The sequence below is a fragment of the Rattus norvegicus genome (assembly GCF_036323735.1).
Source record: "Rattus norvegicus strain BN/NHsdMcwi chromosome Y unlocalized genomic scaffold, GRCr8 chrY_unlocalized_10, whole genome shotgun sequence".
Lineage (NCBI taxonomy): Eukaryota > Metazoa > Chordata > Mammalia > Rodentia > Muridae > Rattus > Rattus norvegicus.
Window position 1 is genome coordinate 737,111 of NW_026947368.1, and position 25,489 is coordinate 762,599.

The window sequence follows — 25,489 nt, forward strand, 5'->3', positions numbered from 1 at the left end:
CATAAATCATGCAACAGTCTCCATTTCCCTGACTTCTTTTTAAACACAAAAATTGGGGTATTCCAAGATAATACTGATGGTTTTATAAGCTTGGCAGCCAGCTTTAGTTGTAGCAAACTTCTCAGAAGAAAGCAGCCACTGAGGAACCCAAACCGGCTCCTCTGTTTTCCAGGTAATGGGAACCCTTCTTCAGTGGCCCCATGGAAAAACCCAGGACCTGATTCCTTTCTCTCTGTTGGGCAGTTATAGGGTTAGTCATACCCGGCAGGTGTTTCCCTATTCCAATACCAGGAAAATAGCCAATATGTTTCATAATCTTTAGTGAAGTTTCAGAATACTCAGTGGTCAATTTGAAACCCATATCTTTCAGCAAATATCTCCCCCAAAGGGAAATGGGCAAATCCAACCCATAGGGTTGCATAACTCCTGAATGCCCTTCCTGATCTCTCCAACTCAGTTGTCTTGCCCTCATATCAGGAGCTTTTGTCTAATGGAGACCTTGTAATGTTTGAGATGAGGCCTGTACTGGTCTTCCAGAGGGCCAATCTTTCTTAGCTATTATACTTCTATCGGCCCCTTTATCCAACACTCCTAGGATCCTTTTACCATCTACCCTTAGCTCCATTACTGGGCGTTGGTTTAAACCCAAGGCTAAAAATGTAAGGTCGGGGACTGTGGAACGGAAACCATTCTCTCCTCTCCCTCTAGAGTGGGCTACAAATCTTTCATGAAGTCTAGGCAAAAGTAATAATTGGGGTATTCTGTCCCCAGGGGAAATGGTACCAATACCTTTCAGTGATTCTACCATGATCTTGACTACCCCAGTTTAATCTGGGTAAATAACTCCTGGATGGACATGTAGTCCTTTTAAATATGTAGATGATCTCCCTATAAGTAACCCTACTGGCCCAGGTTCAAGGGGTCCTTTAAAATCAGATTCTATCAACTAGACCCCCATTCAAGGCGTTAGTACAGGTCTGCTGGTGGAGCAGAGGTCCAGTCCTGTGGAGCACTTAGTGGCTCACCTTGTCCTCTCGGATGGCGAAGGGACGGCCATATCTCGTGTCTCTGTTATACGTCCTGATTCTCCACTGGCCCATATATTTGTAGGTCCTGGTGTCCTGGAACCGGCTGTCCATTTTTTGGACCTGCTCCACCAAAACCCGAGCTAAGAGGCTGCCCATTGATGTCTTTTACCGAGTGGCACTCATGAGCCCAATGGTTCCCCTTTTTGGACTTGTGGCACAGAACTTGTTGCCTTGGGCGTTGGCCAATTCCTGTACTGAATAGACTTCTCCTTTCTCAACATTGCCTTTTTAGGTGCACCTGTTGATCACACTTAACACACACTCCTGAACTTCCTCCTTTTCTCTGCGTCTTCTGCATAACAGCATCCACAAGTCCAGCATTAGACAAAGGTCCCCCTATTTCTCTACAGACCTTCATCCAAGCTTCAAGTCCCTTATTCTTGTAAGGAATGATAGCAGCTCGACATTCCTTTGTGCACTGTTCATAGGCCAACTGTTTAATCAACGCCATAGCCGTATCGGGGTCGCCAAAGACTCTCCCCGCTGCTTCCACTAATCAGGCTACAAAGTCAGAGAATGGCTCCATAGGTCGTTGAAGGATCTTGATTAGGTTTCCACTCACTTCTCCCTTATTAGGTAAGGATTTCCATGCCTTTGTTGCAACTTCTTAATCTGCTGGTAAACCTGTCCTGGATACCCTGTCTGAGCATTGGCAAAGCGTCCCTGACCCAGCAGCATATCTCTATCCCAGACAGACTGGCTGCCCCTCGCCCTGCTGCCAAGTTAGAGTCAGCGTGTTCATTGGGAAACTCAATAAGACAAGTTCTCCAATACAAATACTGTCCCAGTCTAAGACAGGCCCTAGTAAGTTTAATCCAATCACTAGGAGTCATGCAAAATCTGTGTCAGACCTCAACCTAAGCTATGGTAAATGAGGCCATAATGCCATAAGTGTTACTGATTCCTTCAGGGACTTGATCACCTTAAAGTCTAAAGGCTCATGATACCTTTGTTGATTAGCATCCACATAAACAGGATAGGCCAGATTCACTTCTGTGCGGACTGGCTCCCACACTTCTGGGCAGAATGGACTACCTGTTTGTTGCATGCCCAATGTCTCGCAAGAAGAAGCCGTGGCAACAGGATTCCTCTGCGAACAAGCCTTTATTGTACAGCTCTCTTGAACAGGGACAGTGGGACCTCAAGCAGCAAGAGTGCTCACCTTATATAGACAGCAGCAGAGGCTATGCTAATTGTCCTTCAGGGATTGGTGGAGCATGAATTACCTCATTAGCATTGTGCTGCTCCCTCATTAGCATATTACTAGCCAATTGATGCCGGGTGAAAACCCTGCACATGTACAGTGCCGTTGTTAACCACAGGAGGACCCCCTGCACCTGAAACTTTATTTTCTCCCTCTACAACTTTGCAGGGAGGAGGAGCTGAGGGGACCCTCCTACGGAGTTCGTCCACCATTTTAGACTTTTTCCTTTTCTTCTTCTTAATCTGTTTCGTCTGTTTCTTCCTCTATATCTGTCTTTTCTGAGTCTGTCTCCTTTGTACTTCCCTGGTTTTCTGTTCTTTCCTCTTGAAGCATTTCATGGGCAGCTTTCCCCTTCTCTATAGTTGCCTGACAACATTTTTGATCCTCAGGACAACTATGCAGTAAATGCCACACTGGATGGACCCCAGGTCTTAGAGTCCCCTGTTCCAATGCAAAATCAAGGTCTTTCCCTATTTTTTCCCAACTTGCCACAGTAAGGTTACCAGAGTCTGAGAACCAGGGAGCAAAGACATGGCATTCACACAAAAATCTCTCTATGGTGCTCCTTTTTATTTTTAGTTTCTTATGCTCAAACAGCTCTTGAAGAGCCAGAAAAATTGGATGAGACTGTGAGGTCCTCAGGATCAAAACTTTCTAGGCTGCTGTGACTAAATTTACCAAGCGTCTTCCTAACTTCAGTTTGTTTCTACCGAGAACTTACTTTTTAACTACCCTGAGAATTTAAAACCACTTATTTCCCACGGTCCTTATGGTCCCACCTTACCTTGGGAAATTTCCAGCGATGCCCCGACTGCAAGAAGTTCTGATATCAGGAGGTCCCTTTACGGGTCACCACTTGCCGTGTCCACCCTCGACCAGCATGGAAGACACGAATAGTGAAGATCTTCTTCGACGAGTTTTACTCAGGAACGTTGATACAATTTTCTGACCACAGGGAACCCCCAAACCAAACTTAAATAGATAGCGCTGGCCAATCCTAGCAAGCCAAATGGGTCATGCAGATAGGCTTTCAAAATGCAGAATCTGGCAGGCCAGGTGGCATAGCCAAATAAGGAATAGTTTACTAAAAGGAGAGCTCACCATTGGGAGGGTGGAAGGCAGAAACTAGCACCAACTTAGAGTCCTGGCACGTCGCAGCTGCCTACAGTTGCTTTTCAAGGAATTTACAATAAGAAATTCAAATACAATATTCATTCAATAAAAGGTCTGTAGGGAAAATACTAGACTTTGGGAAACAGAGAAAACCTAGAAAATTGAACTGTATGTCACAGGAAAAAATCTGTGACATACAGAATAATAATATTCTCTAGAAGAATCTCCAACACTCCATGTTCCTACATCTTTATTACCCATGCCAAGCCCCTGAACAAGTTTCTCCATTCAGAACATGAAACCACTAGTGAAGCAGAGAGAAATCTCTAGAATTAGACAGATGGAGTACATAAAGTTTTCCACTGTGTCACAGGAGACATACTTTGAAAGTGGTTACTGTTTGACATGTAATTCAGAGAAATTGGGGAGTGATAATAAAGAGGATGAAGAGATTGGAAATGGGTAGAAGGATGCTGGCCTTCTATCTTGGTATAAAAAAACAAGGAAGAAATATGTGGTCCTTTGGAAAACTCAGAGAGCCCTTGGTAGGGGTTGAGTGGGATGGCTGAAGAGATAGCCTTGATCTGAGCTTCTATATAAGGGAATAAGGAACTGTGAGGCTCTTAGAAGCTTGTAGACTTCCCTGTTCTTATGGTTCCTGGAAGTCAAAGGGTTTATATCATTTATTTCTTTATTCCAAAAGCCAAGTGTTGTGAAGGGCACGGTTGTTTTCCTGAGAACTCATGACCTTTACACTTTTTCGCAAGAAGAAAAGGTCCTAAGGAAGAAGGGAAAAACAAGTATTGTGTCACTAACTAAAGGTAAACACATACATGCTTTGTATACCTATCATGCACTTTGTGTCAGACACTGATATTTGGGAGAGAGAAGTGCTTCTAGTTGGGACTTCAATAACTCAGTCATTCCACTAGTATTACTCTACCACTTCAGATTTCTGAGTCAATATTTGTGATGGCTTTGCAGCTTTCTTTTCTTTTATATCATTCATTTTTTTATATTTAAACAAAATTTATTGCTTTTTAATTAGATGTTTCTATATATACATTTAAAATATTATTTCCTTTCCCAGTTTCCTGTGCATAAGATCCCTACCTGTTCCATATCCTTCTTCTCTAACCAAACTTTCTGCCACATGACATTGCCTTGAACAGGGAGACAAATTAGAGGGGACAAGGGCTTCTCTTTTCAATGTTGCCCAAAAAGGCCATCCTCTGCAGCATATGCATTTGTAGCCATAGACTACTCCATGTACTTTCTGTGATTATTGGTCTAGTTATAAAAATCTCTGGTTCATTGGCATCATTGTTCTTATGTGGTTTAAAGCACGTTCAGTTCTTCTAATCCTTTTTTTTTTAATTTAACCACATGTCTGTTTTCAGTTCACTGGTTTGCTACTAGCATTCACTTCTGTATTTGACATGCTGTATCTGTGTCTCCAGTAAATATCTATATCCAGTTCCTTGCAGAATGCACTTCCTACCTTCATCAATCTTATCTAGTTTTTTTTTTTTTTTGGTCTGATGTATACATATATACTTTTGGTGGCTCTTACACCTATGAAGTTAATTGGAAAGTTAACATGGATTCTGACCAACTAGGTCAAGAATATAGAATTCAAAAATGAAAATTTCAAAGAGACTCCCCCTGTTTTTATGAACCTATTGAAGTAGACTTTATTTTTTCTCTTTTATTCAGAGCTGGGGAAGGAACCGAGGGTCTTGCGCTTGCTAGGCAAGCGCTCTCCATTGAGGTAAATCCCAAACCTGAAGTAGACGTTTAACTGGTCCTCAGGTCATTCTTTTCCCTGCACATCATCCAGTATCTTACGTTTGGCCTGAAGAAAGAATCATGGTAAATCATCCTAAACCCTCAATTCTGGCCATGGGAACACTGGACGCTAGAGAGTGTAGTACTGATATCAAATGGGACAAGAAACAGAATTCAATAGTCAATGTTTTCTTTGTTCTCCTGATGTCTGGTAATTTTTTGATAAAATAAGAATTTGGGAGATTACATTTGAAGTAGGTACACAGAATTTACACTATTATACTTACTCTATATCAGGGCCCCATATGTGACAATATCATTGCAGAAAATGGTACTTGAAAACAGAATTTTTGAGATCAATTTCTGAGAAAAATTTACAAAGTCACCTAACAAGGAATTTACAATAAGAAATTGAAATACAATATTCGTTCAATTATACATCTGTAGGGAAAATGCTGGTCATTGTGATACAGAGAAAACCTAGAAAATTTAACTGTGTGTCACAGGAATGAACTGGGGATTAAAAATATTATCTAGGAACATCTCCTACACTCCATGTTCCTAAATCGTTTTCACCCATGCCACGCCCCACAGCATGTAACCACTAGTCAAGCACAGAGAATTCTCTAGCTTTAGAGAGAAGGTGTATATAAAGGTTTCCACTGTGTCATAGGAGACATACCTATAAAGTGCAAACTTGAATCTGGTCAATGTAAGGAAAGGTGTTCATCAGGTAGGCCATGACAGTTTTCAGTGACATCATTGTTAGGCATTCCCTGAAAACTCTCTTCTAACCTGGAGAGCACTAGATTCTTCTGTGATGTCACAAGTGTTGTTGTGACTGCAACTTCCTGTGAGATATTCTTTCAGTACTTCTAGGGTTTACTAATAGGCCTCTACTTCAGAGCACATTTGGGAGTGATAACAAAGACGATGAAGAGAATAGAAATAGGGAGAAAAAAGCTGATCTTCTTTCCTGGTATAAAAAACAAGGAAGAAATATGTGGTCCTTTGGAAAGTTCAGTGAGTCCTTTGTAGGGTTTGAGTGATATCGCTGAAGAGATAGCATTGATCTGAGTCTTCCACATAAGGGAATCAGGAGCTGGGAGACTCTCAGAAGCATTTGCACGTCTCTGTTCTTATCTGGACTTCTCTGTTCTTATGGTTCCTTGAAATAAGAGAGTTTATATCATTAATTTCTTTATACCAAAAGCCAAGTGTTGTGAAGGGCACAGTTGTTTTCCTGAGAACTCATGACCCTTACACTTTTTTTCAAGAAGAAAAGGTCCTAAGGAAGAAGGGAAAAACAAGTATTGTATCCCTAGTTCTGAATAAACTCCTCCACGCTTTGGATACCTATAGTACAGTTTGTCTCTCACACTGATATCTGGGATAGAGAAGTATTTGTAGTTGAGACTTCATCATCTCAGTCTTTCCACTACTATTACTCTGAATAACACTTCAGATTTCTGTGTCAAGATGTCTTTTTACTTGGCAGCTTTCTTTTTTTCATATCATTCTTTTTTTTATTTTTTACCAAAATTTATTGTTTTATAACTGGATGTTTCTATATTTACTTTTAAAATATTATTTCCTTTCCCAGTTTCCTGCCCATAAGGTTCCTACCCGTTCCATTTCCTTCTTTTCAAACCAGCCTTTCTGCCGCAATGCATTCCCTTGAACTGGGAGACAAAGTAGGGAATACAAGAGCTTCTCTTTCCAAGTTGCCCAAAAAGGCCATTTTCTGCCACATATGCATTTGGAGCCATAGGTTAGTCCATGTACTTTCTTTGTAAATCTGTCTATTATAAGAAAGCGCTGGTCACTGGCATTGTTATTCTTCTCGGGTTGAAAGCACCTTCAGCTCTTTGAATCCTTTTTCAAAATTTACCAACAAGAGGTCTGTTTTCAGTTAACTGGTATGTCCCAGCATTCACTTTTGTATTTGACAGGCTGTATCTGTATCTCTCAGTAAATATTTATACCTGGTTCCTTGCAGAATGAACTTCTTACCTTCATCAATCTTATCTAGTTTGGTTGGCTGATGAGTACAAATATAATTTTGGTGGCTCTTACACCTATTTTTGTCAAGTGGAATGTTTACATGGATTTTGCTGAACTATGTGAAGAATGTAGAATTAAGAAATGACAATGCAAATAGTTTCCGTCCTGTTTTTATGAACCTATTGAAGTAGACGTATAACTGGTCCTCAAGCCATTCTTCTTCCTGCCCATCATCTGGTAAATTACATTTGGTTTTAAGAAAGAATCTTGGTAAAACATCCTAAACCCTCAGTTCTGGCTATGGGAAAACTGGAAGCTAGATAGTGTAGTACTGATATCAAATGGGATTAGATAACCAAATACAATCATCCATGTTGTTTTTGATTTCCTGATGTCTGGTAATTTTTTTGTTAAAATAAATATTTGTGAGTTTATCATTTGAAGTAGTTTTACAGTATTTATGCTGTTTTACTCACTATATAGCTGGGCCCACTTTGTGACAAAAATCATTGCAGAAAATGGAATTAGAAAACAGAATTATTGAGTACACATTGAGGAATATTTACAAAACCCCCTATCAAGGAATTAAACATAAGGAATTGAAATACAATATTCATTCAATTAAAGGTCTGTAGGGAAAATACTGGCCTTTGGGAAACAGAGAAAACACAGAAAATTGAACTTTATATCAACGGAATGAAACTGGGAATAAAAATATTATCTAGAGGGGCTGGGGATTTAGCTCAGTGGTAGAGCGCTTACCTAGGAAGTGCAAGGCCCTGGGTTCGATCCCCAGCTCCAAAAAAAAGAAACAAAAAATATTATCTAGAATTATCTCCTACACTCCATGTTCCTAAATCTTTTCTACCCTGTCTAATTTTCTCCATTCAGAGCATGTAACCACTTGTGAAGCAGAGAGAAGTCTCTAGCTTTAGAGAGATGTGTTATGTATAGGTTTCAACTGTGTAACGGGAGACATACTTGGAAAGTGAAAATTCGAATCTGGTCAATGTAAGGAAATGTGTTCAGCAGGTAGTCCACAGCAGTTCTCACTGCCATAATCATTAGGACCTCCCTGAAAACTCTCTTGTAACCTTGAGCGTCCTAGCTTCTGTGATGTCACAACTATTGTCGTGACTGCAACTGCCTCTCAGTTATTCCTTCACCAATAGGTTTTACTAATATTCTCTAATTCAGAGCAAATTGTGGTGTGGTAACAAAGAGGAAGAAGTGTTTGGAAATGGGGAGAAGGAAGCGGGCCTTCTGTCTTGGTATAAAAAATAAGGAAGAAAAATGTGGTCCTTTGGAAAGTTCAGTGAGTCCTTTGTAGGGCTTGAGTGATATCGCTGAAAAGATAGCCTTAATCTGAGCCTTATAAATAAGGGAATCATGAGCTTGGAGACTCTCAGAAACAACAGGACTTTCCTGTTCTTATGGTTCCTGAGGGATTATATCGTTCATTTCTTTATTCCAAAAACCAAGTGTTGTGAAAGGCACAGTTGTTTTAATGAGAGCTAAGGACCTTTACTCTCTTTGTCAAGAAGAAAAGGTTCTAAGGAGAAGGGAAAAACAAATATTCTGTCCCTAACTCAAGTTAATCATCTCCTCTGTGCTTTGGACACCTATAGTGCAGTTTGTGTCTGACAATGATTATTGGGAGAGAATATTCTTCTAGTTGAGACTTCATCATCTCAGTCTTTCCACTAGTATTACTATGACTATGACTTTAAATATCTGAGCCAATAATTGTTATGACTTTGCACATTTATTTTCTTTTATATCATTCATTTTTTTATATTTTAGCAAAATTAATTCCTTTTAACTAGATTTTTAAGTAGATATAAACATTTAAAATATTATTTCAATTTCCAGTTTCCTGATCATATGTTCCCTACGCATTCCATTTCCTTCTTCTTTTTTTTTTTTTTTTGTTCTTTTTTTCTGAGCTGGGGACCGAACCCAGGGCCTTGCGCTTCCTAGGCAAGCGCTCTACCATTGAGCTAAATCCCCAACCCCTTCATTCTTCTCTAAACAGCCTTTCTGGCTCGTGACATTCCCTTGAATTGGAAGAAAAACTAGGAAGGACAAGTGCCTCTCTTTTCAATGTTGCCCAAAAATGACATCCTCAGCCACTTATTCATTTGGAGCCATAGGTCAGTACATGTACTTTCTTTTTATATTTGTCTAGTACAATAAAGCTCTGTATCATTGGCATAGTTGTTCTTATGGTGTTGAAAGCACCCTCAGCTCTTCTAATCCTTTTTTAAGATTTAGCAACAATATGTCCATTTTCAGTGCACTGGTTTACTACCACCATTCACTTCTGTATTTGACATGCTGTATCTGTGCCTCTCAGTAAATATCTATATCTGGTGCCTGGCAGAAAGCACTTCTTACCTTCATCAATCTTACCTAGTTTTGTTGGCTGATGTATACATATATACTTTTGGTGGCTCCTACACCTAAATGTTTAAGTGGAAAATTATCATGGATTCTGGCCAAATATGTCAATAGTGTAAAATTCACAAATGACAATTTCAAATAGACTCTCTCCTGTTTTTATTAACCTATTGAAGAATATGTTTAACTGGTCCTCAAGACATTTTTCTCCCTGTCCTTAGTCCAGTATCTTACTTTTGGCCTTAAGAAAGAATGATGATAAATCATCCTACCCTTATGTCTGGGCATGCAAACACTGGAAACTAGATAGAGTATACAGGAATGACCTGTGAATAAAAATATTGTCTATAAGAACTTCCTACACTCTGGACTTTTCTGTTCTTATGGTTCCTGGAAGACAGTGGGTTTATATCATTCATTTCTTTTTTCCAAAATCCAAGTGTTTGAAGGGCATATTTGTTTTCCTGATAAGTCATGACCTTTATACTTTGTCAAGAAGAAAAGGTCCTAAGGAAGAAGGGAAATCAAGTATTGTATGCTTAGCTCCAAGTAAACTCATGCTTTGGATATCTATAGAGCACTTTGTGTCTGACACTGATATTTGGGAGAGAGAAGTGCTTCTAGTTTAGACTTGATCATCTCAGTCTTTCCACTAGTATTACTCAGACGACCACTTCAATTTCCTAGGAAATACATGTGATTACTTGGCATCTTTCTTTTCTTTTATGTCATTCATATTTTTTAGAGAATTTTATTGCTTTTTTTAAACTGGTTGTTTTCTATATTTACATTTAAAATATTAATTCCTTTCCCAGTTTATTCCCTTAAGATCCCTACATGTTCCCTTTTCTTACTTCTATAACCAGACTTTCTGTCCATTGACATTCCCTTGAACTGGGAGACAAATTAGGGAGGACCAAGGGCATCATCACCATTTTTGCCCAAAAAGGCCATCCTCTGCCACATATGAATTTGGAGCCATAGATCAATCCATGTACGTTCTTTGTTTATTGGTCTGGTATCCGAAGGCTCTGGTTTATTGGCATTGTTGTTCTTATGGGGTTGAAATCACCTTCAGCTCTTCTAACCTTTTTCAATATTTACCTACAAGAGGTCTGTTTTCAGTTCACTGGTTTGCTACTAGCATTCACTTCTGTATTTGACATGCTGTATCTGTGTCTCTCAGTAAATATCTTTATCCAGTTCCTGGAAGAATGCACTTATTAACTTTATCAATCTTATCTAGTTTTGGTGGCTGATGTATATAAATAATTTTGGAGGCTTCTACACTTACGTTGTTAGGCGGAATGTTAACAAGGATTCTCCCCAACTATGTCAAGAATGTAGAATTCACAGATAACAATGTAAATAGACTCCCTCCTGTTTTTATGAACCTATTGAAGTAGACATTTAACTGGTCCTCAAGCCATTCTTCTCCCCTGCCCATCATCTGGTAGATTACATTTGGCCTTAAGAAAGAATCATGGTAAAACATCCTAAACACTCAAGTCTGGCCATGGGAACACTAGAAGATAGATAGGGTAGTACTGATATCAAATGGGAGTAGAGAACCGAATTAAAAAATCCATGTTATACTTTGCTTTCCTGATGTCTGGTAATTTTTTTGGTAAAAAAAAAGGATTTGGGAATTCATCATTTGAAATAGGTACACAGTAGTTACAGTGTTGTACTCATTCTATAGCTGGGCCCCCTTTGTGACCAAAATCATTGCAGAAAATTTAATTGGAAAACAGAATTTTTGATTACACAATGAGGAACATTTACAAAGTCCCCTATCAAGGAATTTACAGTAAGAAATTGAAATACAATATTCATTCAATTAAAGGTTGTAGAGAAAATACTGGCATTTGGGAAAGAAAGAAAACACAGAAAATTGAACTTTATGTCACAGGAATGAACCTGGGAATAAAAATATTATCTAGAAGTATTTCCTACACTCCATGTTCCTAAATCGTTTCTACCCATGCTAAGCCCCTGGCTAACTTTCTACATTCAGAGCATGTAACGACTAGAGAAGCAGAAAGAAGTCTCTACATTAGAGTGATGTAGTACATACAGGTTTCCACTGTGTTTCCTGAGACATACCTGGGAAAGGCACTCTTGAATCTGGTCAATGTAAGGAAGTGTTCAGCATGTAGATCACGGTAGTGCTCAGTGACATTATCATTAGAAGCTGCCTGAAAACTCTCTTATAATCTGGTGACCCCTAGCTCCTTCTGTTGTCATGACTGCAACTGCCTCTCAGATTTTCCTTCAATACCTCTAAGGTTTACTATTTGGCCTAATTCAGAGACAATTTGGAAGTGAGAAAAAAGAGGATGAAGGATATGAAATGGAGAGAAGGAATCTGGCCTTCTGTCTTGGTATAAAAAAACAGGGAAAATTATGTGGTGCTTGGGAAAGTTTAGTATGTCCTTGTTAGGTGTTGAGGGGTAACTCTGAAGAGATAGCCTTTATCTTCGCCTTCCACATAAGGGAATTAGGAGCCGGGAGCCTCTCAGAAGCATCTGGACTTCCTTTTCTTTTGCTTTCTGGAAGTCAGAGAGTTTATATCATTCATTCCTTTATTCCAAAGTCAAGTGTTGTGAATGGCACATTTGTATCCCTGACAGGTCATGGACTTTATACTTTTTCTCAAAAAGAGAAAGTTACTTAGGAAGATGGGAAGAACAAGCATTATGTCCGCAGCTCAGAGTAAACTCTTCAATGTTTTGGATACCTATAGTGCAGTTTCTGTCTGATACTTCTATCTGGGAGAGAGAAGTGCTCTAGTTCAGATATCATCATCTTAGTCTTACCACTTGTATTACTCTGACTATCATTGTAGATTTCCAAGTCAACAGGTATAATTAGTTGGCAGTTTACTTTTATTTTATGTCTTTCATTTTTTAGCAAATTTTATTGCTTTTTTTAACTGGATGTTTCTATATTTTCATTTAAAATGTTATTTCCTTTCCCAGTTTCCTGCCTAAAAGATCATTTACTCGTTACCCTGCCCTTCTGCTATAACCCTCCTTATTACCCCTTGACATTACCTTGAACTTGGAGTCAAACCTAGGGAGGACCAAGGACTTCTCCTTCCATTGGTGCCCACCAAGTCTATTCTCTTCCACATATGCAGTTGGAGCCATAGCTCTGTCCATGTACATTCTTTGAATATTGTTCTAGTATCAGAAAGCTCTGGTTCATTGGCATTGTTGTTCTTGTAGTGTTAAAGCCCTTCAGCTCTTGTAATCTTTTTTTAAAATCTAAAAACAAGAAGTCCATTTCCAGTTTACTGGTATGCCACTAGCATTCACTTCTGTATTTGTATAATCTAGCTGTGTCTCTCAGGAAATATCTATATCTGACAGAATGCATTTCTTACCTCCATCAATCTTGTGTAGTTTCGGTGGCTGATGTATATATATGTACTTTTGTTGGCTCCTACAGCTATAATTTTAGCTGGAATTTTAACATGAATTCTGCGCATCTAGGTCAAGACTGTAGAATCAACAAATGGCAACACCAATTAGACTCCATCCTGTTCTTTTGAAACTACTTATATTGAGGCTTCACTGGTCCTCAAGTCATTCCTCTCGCTTTCCATCCTCCTATATCTTATGTTTGACTTTAATAATGAATCATGGTAAAATATCCAAAACCCTCAAGTATGGCAATGAAACACAGGAAGGTAGATATTGCGGAACTGATATCAAGTGGGACTAGAGAAACGAATTAAATAGTCCATGTGGTACTTTCCTTTATTGATGTCTGGTAATTTTTGGATAAAATAAGGATTTGGGAGTGTGTCATTGAAGTATGTATACAGTATTTACACTGTTATGCTCATTCTATAATTGGGCCACCTCTGTTGCCAAAAATCATTGCAGAAATGGAATTGGAAAAAAGAATTTTTGAGTACACATTCAGGAATATTATAAAGTCCCCTATCGTGGAATGTACAATAAGAAAATATAATATAATATTCATTCCATTACAGGACTATAGGGAAAATCCTAGTGTTTGGGAAACAGATAAATCTGAGAAAATTGAACTAGACCTGGGAATAAAATTATTATCCACATTCATTTCCTCCACTCTAGGTTCCTAAATCTTTTCTACCCATGCCAAGTCCCTAGCTATCTTTCACCATTCAGAGCATGTAATCATTAAGGAAGCCAAGAGAATTCCCTAGCTTTAGAGATCAAGTATGTAAAGTTTTCCACTGTGTCACAGGAGACACTCCTGTGAAGTGCACCCTTGAATCTACTCAATGTTAGTAAAGCAGTTCAGCAGGTAGTCCATGGCAATTCTCAGTGATATCATCATTAGGCCCTCCCTGAAAAATCTCTTACATCCTGGAGAGCCCTAGCTTCTTCTGTGATGTCACAAGTATTGTCGTGTCTTCAACTGCACCTCAGAAATTCCTTCAGTACCTCTAGGATTTAGCAATTAGCCTTCTGTTCAGAGTAAACAGCCATTTGGGAGGGAGAACAAAGAGGATGAAGATATCAGAGATGGGGAGAAGGAAGCTGGCCTTCTGTCTTGGTATAAAAGTAAAGAAGAAATATGTGGATCTTGGGAAAACCCCCTGGGAAGATGGTTTAATTCTTTTGTTCTATGGGTTCACCAAGCTCATGGAGAAGATGCTGAACATCCTAAAGACCTTTTGCCAGATGGCAAAGTTTCTAGATACCCCTTATTAGATTTTGATGGTCCTGGGGATTGTAGGGCTGATGGTAAATGTTTACCAGAATGAGTGCTAGAGCCAGGTTGATGTTAAGATGCTTTAGAAGACATGGAAATTTTTTTATATACTTGGGCTAATGGCACAAGGTCTACATGATTTTTTTTCGATGTGGACTGCCCTTCAGACCTTTGTAAATATAAAAAAAAGGTTTTGTATCTTTGAAGTCTAATTTGCACAGTGACAAATCACTTTGAGCATGGAGAACAATTTCTGGAGCACTAGAGAGGGGTGAAGAAATTCCCTGAAACCTAGGGCAGATGGTGAACATGCCTTTTCAATTGAAGGAAGAGTTACTTGAGCATCTTGGGACAATATGGAATGTCTGTCATGCCCTTGTAAGGATTGGCAACTTTCCACAATTCCTTAGTCTTTTTTGAAAATTCCATGTCCCTTTGGGCAGATGGAGAAGGTGTGAGACGCACCTGAGTAGTAGTTGTAGCTTTTGGTGTCTCTTCGGCAGCAGAAGATGGCACAAGATCCCTTTTGGCAGAAGGGGGAAGGTTGAAACTGTCTCCCTTAGAGGAGAAATTTCTAAAGACTCCATCAAAAGGATAAAATCTTAACCCTTTGTTTCTAGAAACTCGATGCCTGTGGTCCAATTTGGTATACGGAGAATGTCAAGTATTTCTCCACAGAGTGGACATGTGAAATAAATCTAATTGGGTAGATGGGGATAGTTTTAAAGCATGCTGTTCAGATGCAGTAGATCCTACGACATCCTTCTCACATGAGGAAGGTCTTAATGTATCGTGTATATATGTGGAAATCCTGACTGTGATGTCAGAATGGGGGGAATATATTAGAGCTACCTCTGAGATGTGACCTCTCCTACAGAAACAGGGGCATATGTGAGAGGTCTGAGACTCTCATGAGCAGATAAGGAGGTTCTAGACATCGTTGTGTAACTGTGTAAGTTCCAAGAAAAATTCCCTCTGCAGGAAAAATGGAAAGAGACTTTCATATTGAAGTATTGAAGTGTCAGGTTCCCTACCCTGCTTGATAGGCAAAACAGGTTCCAAGGCCCCTTCAGGAGATAAGGTAAAATTGAAAGGCTTTTAGGTATTTGGCAGGTGTTCTGGGTCAGTTTGTGGGTATAAAGAAGGACTGGAAACCCTTTGTGCATATTTGGAAGAGTGTGTAGCATCTTCTGTAGTTGGGGAAGATGGCTGATCTTGAGGAGATTAAGACGTTCCTATAGTCATCTGTGAAGTGTGCGGAGGTCATATCCATTCTTTCCACAAATGGAATCCAAGGAATCCCTTTCCTCAGATTTCAAGGATGCTACAGACACTGGTGTTTGCATATCATGTTCCCCTACTGCTCGTTCATATATGGTTGGATCCATAACCTTCTCTACATATGCAATGTGTCCTAGAAAATCTTTTGTACACGTGTTGCGTCCACAAGCCATTTCTAAATATGTGGCTGTGGGTAGAACTCCTTTTGTAGATGTTTCTTGTCCTGCAGTCTCTTTTTGAGATAGAGTACTACTCAGAGAATCATGCTCAGTTTTGGGAAATTCTAGCATCTCTGATGTACATGTGGAAAATTTTGGAGCCCCTCTTTTCAGGACAGAATGACATAGAGTCCCCTGAGGAGGAAGGGTATGTTTTATCTTCTCTGTACATTGTATCAATATGGAGTCTGCATGACTCATTGACAATGTGTTATGATAAACTTGTCTTTTTTGGGCCTGATGACAAGTCAGGAGGGTCCTTTTTGGTGGTAGAGGATATTTGAATATTTCTCTGTTTTATAGGGACATTGGAAGTACTGGGGGTGATGGTGAGGGTGCTAGATCATATTTTTTATGTGAAGAAGGCACAAGAGTTCCTTAGGTGGACTCACAATTTTCTAACATATCTTGTGTGGGTGTGGAACTCTCAAGAGCCCCTTCAAAAACTGGCAGTCATTCTTGATCTAATGGTGTACATGCAGAAAGTTTTGTCACTCCTCTTCTGTTATGTGTGTTATGAGGTTGGCTTGAGAATTTGTGACTGTATTTTGCCCCCCTTGGATCATAAGTGATGATTTAAGTCCTTTTTTAATAGTAGAGGTCTTTGAAGTTCCTCTTGGATTAATAGTGATTTCAGAAATCCCCGTTGTCAGCAGAATCAATTTTCAACTCATTTTACCCGAAGCAGATTGCATAAGGCACTTTGGTGGAGATGGGGGACATCTTTGAGTGTCTTTGTGAGTGGACAAAGCTCTCTGCCAAGTTTTGGCAGTTGGCGAAGGTATTAAAGTCTCATGCAGAGAGTGGGCAGGACTTAATCCATCTGTGGAATATGGAAATCATTGAGATTACCTTTAAGAGAAGAAGATGTGGAGACCATTTTGTTTGATGGGGCTTGTTGTACCTCCCCTCGACCAGAGGGGTCTTCTCCAACACATTTGGAGGAGAATTGGAAAGACTGGAGACCTGCAGGATAGGGAATGAACATTTGAAACTCCTTTGGAAACTCTGTGAGACAGAAGAGTGGACAATACTGAGACCTCAGGGAAGGAGAGACTGCTACCTCCGCCCACTTGTTCCCACAGTCCTAGCCCAAGAGGAAAGTGCATAGTGCATCTGGACACATGTATATAGAAGCAGTCAAGCTGCAGGAGCCCTGCAGTCCAAACTGCAACTGGATCTGAACTGGTCCTAACAGCATCCTACTCCCAAATCTCGTGTGGTGTGGTCAGACTGAGACCATCAGAGGGACAGAAACCCCTGAGAATTCTGCTCACATTCCTGACTTAAAAAAAAAAACACCCAGCTCCATCTGGGCCTCCTGTGCATAGGGACATAGGAGCAGTAGGGGCTGGACGTTTCTTCGTGCCTCTCATAAAGAACTGAAAGTCAGCCTGATTGATTCAGATTGGCTGTAAGCAAATAATTTTCTGTGCCTTGGAAAGGGTTTAAAATATTTTCATTAACTTTTGATATGAAATTAGTTAGGACTTTGAGAAAAGGGGGCAGAGAGGCCCTAGAACGTATGTATTTAATTTTTTTTTTTTTTTGCTTTCTAGAGTCTAACTTCTTAAGTTGTTTGTACATTTTGAATATTACCCACTATCAGATAAAGGATTGGTAAAAATATTTTCCCAATCTGTTGGTTACAGCTTTGCCCAAATGATGGTGTCTTTTACCTTACAGAAGCTTTCGTGTTTTATTAGGTCCTATTTGTCAATTTGTGATCTTAGAGCCTACATCATTGGTGTTTTGTTCAGGAAACTTTCCCTGTGCCCATGTGTTCAAGACTCATCCCAACCTTTTCTTCTATTAGTTTGAGTGATTCTGGTTTGATGTGTAGGTCCTTGATTCACTTGTACTGAAGCTTTGTACATGGTCATAAAATTGGGATAATTTGCATTCTTGTACAAGCTGACTTTTAGTTGAACCAGCACTAATTGGAAAATGCTATGTATCTTCCTTTGGAAGGTTCTATCTCCTTTGCCAAATATCAAATTATAGGTGTGTGGGTTCATTTCTGGGTCTTCAATTCTATTCCACTAGTCCATCCATCTGTCTCTTTACAAATACCAAGCAGTTTTTATCACTATTGCTCTGTAAAACTGCTTGAGTTAAGGAGTGATGATTCCTCCAGAAGTTCTTTTATTGTTGAGGATAGTTATAGCTGTCCTGGCATTTTCTTATTCCAAATGAATTTGCAAATTGCTATTTCTATCTTTATTAAAGAATTCAGTTGGATTTTTGATGGATATTGCATTGCATTGAATGTGTACATTGCTATTGGGAAAATAGTCATCTTCCCTATATTAATCTTGTCAATCTATGAGCAAGGAAGCTCTTTCTATCTTCTGAGATCTTTCTCAATTTCTTTCTTCAGATACTTGAACTTCTTGTCATACAGATAATTCACCTGCTTGGTTAATCTCACACCAAGATATTTTACATTATTTGGGACTATTGTGAAGTGTGTGGTTTCATTATTTTCTTTCTTAGCCTGTTTATCCATTGAGGAGAGGAAGGGTCCTGGTATGTTTGACTTAATTTTATACCCTGACACATTATTGAAGTTGTTTATCAGGTTAAGAAGTTCTCTGGTAAACTTTTGGGGTCAATAAGTGTATACACCTCATCTGGCAAGGAAGACACAACATTGTCGGATTCTTCTCTACAGCCTTTATGGCAATACCACCTCTTTGGTGATACAGGGACCTCTAACAGCAAAAGCACTTGCCTTCTATACACAACAGGCTGTGGCTATGCTAATTGTCCTTCAGGGATTGGCGGAGAATGAATCACCCCACTATCACCCCTGCTACTTTTCCTTCAGGTATTGGCGGCGCATGAATTCCTCATTAGCTTATTACCATCCCGTCAAACTGATGCCAGGGGCAAAACCCGCACATGTGCAGTATCTTTGGTCACAAGAGGAGGGCGCCGGATCACCTAATTACCCTACACCAACCCTGGCAAGGAGACAAGCCTGTGCATATGCAATAAATCGTTTACTTCCAGACGGGACTGGATTTCGGCACCATTTATGCTTTACCTCAATGCTCCCTACACTGAAGTGTTGTTGAATTTTGTCAAATGCTTTCTCAGCATCTAATGAAATGACCATGTGTCCTTATCTTTGAGTTTGTTTATATGTCACATAGCATTGACGGTTTTCTGTATATGGAAACATCTCTGCATCCCTGATCATGATGGATGATTGTTTTTTAGATTCGGTTCACAAGAATTATATTGAGTATTTTTGTGTCAATATTCATAGAGGAAATTGGTCTGAAGTTCTTTTTCTTTGTTGGATCTTTGTGTGGTTTAGGCAGTTAACATGATCTACCTGTGTCTCTCAGGAAATATCTATATCTGGTTGCTTGCAGAATTTACTTTTTAGATACATCAATCTTATCTAGTTTTGGTGGCAGAGGTATATATATATATATATATATATATATATATATATATATATATATATATATACATGTATATACTTTTGATGGCTCCTACAGCTATGTGGTTAGATGGAAGTGTAACATGGATTCTGCGCAACTAGTTCAAGAATGTAGAGTTGAGAATTGACACAAATAGAATCCCTCTTGTCTTATGTTTCTACTGAAATTGAGGTTATACTGGTCCTCAAGCCATTCTTATTTCTACCCATCTTCTCTTATCTTATGTTTGGCCTTCAGAGACAATGATGGTAAAACATCCGACCCTCCAGTCTAGCAATGGGGACACAGGAAGATAGATAGTGTAGTACTGATTCCAAATAGTGCTAAAAACGTGATTTCTATAGTCATTTTGTCCTTTGCTTTGATGAAAATGGAATTAGAAACAATTTTTGAGTACACATACAGGAATATTAAAGTCTCTTTTCAAGGAATGTACAATGAGAAAGTGAAATACAATATTCATTCAATTAAGGTCTGTAGGCAAAATAGTGGACTTTGGGAAATAGAGAAAACCTGGGATACTGAACTGTAAGTCGCAGGAATGTACCTGGGAATAAAATATTATCTGGAAGAGTCTCCTCCACTCTATATTCCTAAATCTTTTCTTGCCATGCGAAGCACCTGACTAACTTTGTTCAGAGCATGTACCCACTAATGAAGCAAAGGGAAGTCTCTACCTTTAGAGAGAATTAGTATGTAAAGGTTTCCACTGTGTCACAGGAGAAATTCTGGAAATGGCACCCTCAAATATGGTCATTGCAAGGGAAGCTGTTTAGTAGGTAGGCTATGGCAATTCTCAGTGACATCATCATTAGTCCTCCCTGAAAAATCTCTTGTATCCTGGAGAGCCCAAGCTTCTTCTGTGATGTCACAAGTGTTGTCATGACTGCAACTGCCTCTCAGATTCTCCTTCAGTACCTCTAGGGTTTACAAAATGGCAACTAATGGGGGGTAAACAGCCATTTGGGAGGGAGAACACAAAGGATGAAGTGACCAGACATGGGGAGTAGGAAGCTAGCCTTCTGTCTTGGTATAAAAAAAGGAAGGAATACGTTGTCAATGGGTAAGCTCTTTAAGTATTGTGTAGGGGTTGAGTAGGTTCACTGAAGAGATAACATTTATCTGAGCTTCACACTTATGGGAATCAGGAGCTGGGAGCCTCTCAGAAGCATCTGGACTTTCCTGCTTGTTATTTTTCTTGGGAGTCAGACAGTTTATGTATTTCATTTCTTTATCCCAAATGTCAGGTTTTGGTAGGGCACTCTAGTTTTTCCAAGGAGCTCATAGCTTTTATCCTTTTGCTAAGAAGGAAAGGTCCTAAAGAAGAAAGTAAAGCAAGTATTTTGTCCTCAGCACAGAGTAAACTCCTGCATGCATTGGATTCTAATAATGAAGTTCGTGTCTGACACGGAGATGTGGGAAGGAGAAGTGCTTTTAGATGAAACTTAATCATATCAGTCTTTCCACTTGTATTACTCTGAATACCATTCCATGACAGTGACCCCTTAAAATACTGAATCAATTGGTGTGATTAGCTGGCAGATTTATTTTCTTTTATTTCTATCATTTTTTTTTAGTTTTTAAACAAATTTTATTGCTTTTTTAATTGGATATTTCTAAATTTACATTTAAAATATTATTTCTTTTCCCAGTTTTCAGACTATATGATTCCTTACCGGTCCCCTTACCCTTTTCCTATAACCACCCTTACTGCCCCTGGACATTTACTTTACCGGGAGCCAAACCTAGGCAGGACCAAGGGTTCTCCTTCCATTGTTGTCCAACAAGGTCATCCTCTACAACATACGTAGTTGGAGACATAAATATGTTCATGTACATTTTTTGAACATTGGTCTACTACCAGAAAGATCTGCTTCATTAGCATTCTTGTTCTTAAGGGGTGGAAAGCACCTTCACCTCTTCTAATCCTTTCTCAAAATCTACCAACAAGAAGTCCATTTTCAGTTCACTTTTTGTCCAATAGGGTTCATGTTGTGGTTTGCCCTGAAGTTATCTGTGTTTGATACTAATTCCAATGCCCCAAGGTCAGCTGCATAGTCCTGTACTCAGGACTCAGGTTACTTCACCAGAACCACCTGCCTATTGAATTTGTGAAGTATATGTGAGTGGCAGGAACAGGATAGAAGGAGGGTTGTCATGGGAGGAGAAGGAAGAATGGGCGGGAGAGAAGTTTGAAAGAAGAGGAGAAGACTAGAGGAAAAAGGAGAGAAAGGAAGATGACAGAGTGAGAAGCCATGGTAAGTGAATCGAAGATTTTGCTCTGTGTATTTACATGTTATTATTAATGTTCCTAAGGGATGGATGGTACCCAGATTTGTATGTTTAAGTGGGCAATTATATCTATTCTACTAGATCAAAGATTATTGTGTTGTGTGTTTTTTATGTGAGGGTTTGTGTATAGGAAAGTGTGTGGTGGCAAAAAACACTGTGCAGCCGAGGAGTGGGAATGTGTTTCCTCCAAGATATCTAGCAGAGAATTTCAGACATATTGGTGCCAGAGTTAGCAGGGTAACAGGAAATTTTACTTTTTTATTTTCATATTTTTACAAAACACATTCTTTTCTGTATATAATATGCTCTAGCTGTGTCTCTCAAGAAATATTGGGGTTGGGGATTTAGCTCAGTGGTAGAGAGCTTGCCTAGGAAGCGCAAGGCCCTGGGTTCGGTCCCCAGCTCCAAAAAAAAAAAAAAAAAAAAAAGAAATATCTATATCTGTTGCCTGGCAGAATGCACTTCTTAGCGTCATCAATCTTATCTAATCTTATCTTATATATATATATCCTTTGCGTGGCTCCTGCCGCTACGTGGATAAGTAGAATTTTCACATGGATTGTGCTTAACTAAGTCAAGAATGTAGAATCCACAAAGGACAATGTCAAATAGACTCCCTACTTTTCTTATGAACATATTGAAGTTGAGGTTTCCCTGGACCTCAAGCCATTCCTCTCCCTGTCCTTCTTGTATCTTATTATTCCAGAAGAATGAATAATTGTAGAACAACCGCAAACCTCAAGTCTGGCCACGGGAACACAGTAAGGTAGATAATGCAGAACTGATATCAAATGGGACTAGAGAATCGAATTCTATAGTCCATGTTGTCCTTTGCTTGACTGATCCCTGATAATTTTGGGATAAATTAAGGATTTGGGGGTTTATCATTTCAAGTAGGTACACAATATTTACACTCTTATACTCATTCTATAGCTAGGCCACATTTGTTGCCAAAATCATTCCAGAAAATGGAATTGGAAAAAAAAAGTTTTGAGTACACATTCAGCAATATTTATAAAGTCCCATATCGAGGAATGTACAATACGAAAGTGAAATAAAATATACATTCAATTGAAGGTCTGTAGGGAAAATACTGGCCTTTGGGAAACGGAGAAAACCTACAAAATTGAACTGTATTTCACAAAATGTACCTGGTTATAAAATTAATATCCAGAAGAATCTCCTCCACTCCATGTTACAAGATCTTTTCTACCAATTCCAGGACCTTGCCTAAATTTTCCCGTTCAGAGCATGTATCCACTAATAATGCAAAGGGAAATCTCTAGCTTTAGAGAGATGGAGTAAATGTTTCCACTGAATCATAGGAGACAAACCAGGAAAGGGCACCCTCAACTCTGGTCAATGTAAAGAAAACTATTTAGCAGGGAGACAAGGGCAGTTTTCAGTGACATCATCATTAGGCCCTGCCTGAAAAATCTCTTGTAACCTGGAGAGCTTTGTCTTCTTCTGTGATGTCACAAGTGTTGTCATGACTGCATCTGCTTCTCAGGTATTCCTTCAGTACCTCTAGAGTTTAGTGAATGGCATCCATTTCAGAGTAAACAGCCATTTGGGAGTGAGAACAAAGAGGATGAAGAGATCAGATATGGAGATAAGGAAGCTTCCCTTCTGTTTTGCTCTAAAAAAAGGAAGAAATATGTGTGCTTCTGAAAGCTCAGTGACTCCTTGGTACGGGTTGAGTGATATTTCTGAACAGATAGCACTGATCTGAGTCTTCCACAAATGGGAATCAGGATTTGGGGTCCTCTCAGAAGCATCTGGACTTCCCTGTTCTTATGGGTCCTGGAAATCAGAGAGTTTATATCATTCATATATATCAAAAGCCAAGTGATGGGAAGGGCACAGTTGTTTTCCTGAGAGCATATGGCCTTAATTCTTTTTGACAAGAAGAGAAAGGACCTAAGGAAGAAAGGAAGGACAAGTATTGTGTCCCTAGCTCAGAGTAAACTCCTCCATGCTTTAGATATCTATTGTGCAGTTTGTGTCTGATACAGATATCTGGGAGAGAGAAGTGTTTCTAGTTGAGTCTTCACCATCCTAGTCTTTCCACTATTATATCTGTAACTACCATACCCTGACAGTGATCCATTAGATTTCTGAGTCAACATCTGTGTTTGTGTTTAGCTGTCAGTTTTCTTTTCATTTATTTCTTATATTTTTTTTTATTTTTACAAATTTTATTTGTTTTTTTAAACAAATAAATATGTACATTTACATTTAAAATATTATTTCTTTCAAGAGTTTACTACCATAAGATACCTAACTGGTCCCTCTCCTGTTCTTCTATAAACTACCTTACTGTCCTTTCACATTTATTTTAACTTTGAGTCAAACCAAGGGAAGGACCAAGGCCTTCTACTTCCATTGGTGCCCAAAAAGCCATCCTCTGCTACATATGCAGTTGGATTCATAGGTCTGTCCAAGTACAGATTTTGAATATTGGTTTAGTACCAGAAAGCTCTGGTTCATTAGCATTTTTTTTCTTTCGGTGTTGAAAGCTCCTTCAGCTCTTGTTATTCTTTCTCAGAATCTACCAACAAGAGGTCCATTTCAGTTCACCTGTTTGCCACTAGCATTCTATTCTTTATTTGAAATGCTCTAGCTGTTTCTCTCAGGACATATGTATATCAGTTTCCTGGCCAATAGCAATAGCACTACTTAGCTTCATCACTCTTATCTAGTTTTGGTGTCTGAAAAGAAAAATATATATATATATATATATATATATATATATATATATATATATGGTGGTTAGGTGGAATGTCAACATGGATTCTGTGCAACTATGTAAAGATGTAGAAATTGTAGAAATTACTAATGTCAATGTCTAATAGACTCACTCCTATACTTATGAAGGTATTGAAGTTGAGGTTTCACTTTCCCTCAGGCCTTCCTTTTCCTGCCCATACCCCTGTTTCTTTTATTTGGCCTTTAAAAGAATCATGGTAACACATCTAAAACTTTCAAGGCTGGCCATGGGACCACAGGAAGGTACATAATGTAGTACAGTTATCAAATTTGATTAGAGAACCGAAATGTATAGTCCATGTGGTCCTTTGCTTTATTGATGTATGGATATCTTTGGATAAAATAAGTATTTGGGAGTTTATCATTTGAAGTAAGTACACAGTATTCACACTATTATACTCACTCTATAGCCGGGCCACATTTGTTTCCAATATCATAGCAGAAAATGGAATTGGAAAACAGTAATTTAGAGTACACATTCAGAAATATTTATAAAGTCCCCTATCAAGGAATGTACAATAAGAAAGTGAAATACAATATTCATTCACCTAAAGGTCTATAGCGAAAATACTGGCCATTATAAAACAGAGAAAATCTAGAAAATGGAACTGTATGTCACAGGAATGGACATGGGAATAAAAATATTATCCAGAAGAATCTCCTACACTCCCAAGTTCCTACATCATTACTACCCATGTCAGGACCGTGACTACCTTTCTCCATTCAGAGCATGTAACCACTGTCGAAGCAAAGAGAAGACCCTAGCTTTAGAGAGATGGAGTACATAAAGGTTTCCCCTATGTCACGGGAGACATACCTGGAAAGGCACTCTTGAAACTGGTCAATGTAAAGAAAGCTGTTTACAGGTAGGCCATGGCAGTTCTCAGAGACATTCATCATTAGGCCCTCCATGAAAAATCTCTTGTATCCTGGAGAGCCCTAGCTTCTCCTGTGATGTCACAAGTGTCTGCAAATGCCTCTTGGATATTCCTTCAGTGCCTATAAGGTTTACTAATTCTCCTGTAGTTCAGAGGAAATATCAATTTGGGAGTGAGAACAAAGAATATGAAAAGCTCAGAGATGGGGAGAACAAAGATGGTCTTCTTTCTTGGTATAAAACAAAGGAAGAAATATGTTGACCCCGGGAAATCTCACTGACTCTTTGCT

At 39.1% G+C, this 25,489-nt stretch overlaps 1 long non-coding RNA gene across 3 annotated transcripts; it reads right to left on the minus strand.

The window, feature by feature from the left end:
- Window positions 1-3,046: 3,046 nt before the first annotated feature.
- Window positions 3,047-25,489, minus strand: LOC108353331 (uncharacterized). 3 transcript variants are annotated; one of them, XR_010062030.1, is made up of 5 exons: window positions 25,140-25,489; window positions 16,659-16,772; window positions 12,986-13,101; window positions 12,654-12,866; window positions 5,071-6,361 (listed from the first exon to the last, which is right to left on the minus strand). It is a non-coding gene; the product is annotated as an uncharacterized LOC108353331 (long non-coding RNA). The 3 variants fall into 3 exon arrangements; XR_010062032.1 differs by lacking the exon at window positions 12,986-13,101; XR_010062031.1 differs by lacking the exons at window positions 5,071-6,361; window positions 12,654-12,866; window positions 12,986-13,101 and adding an exon at window positions 3,047-4,183 and having other exon boundaries at window positions 25,140-25,304.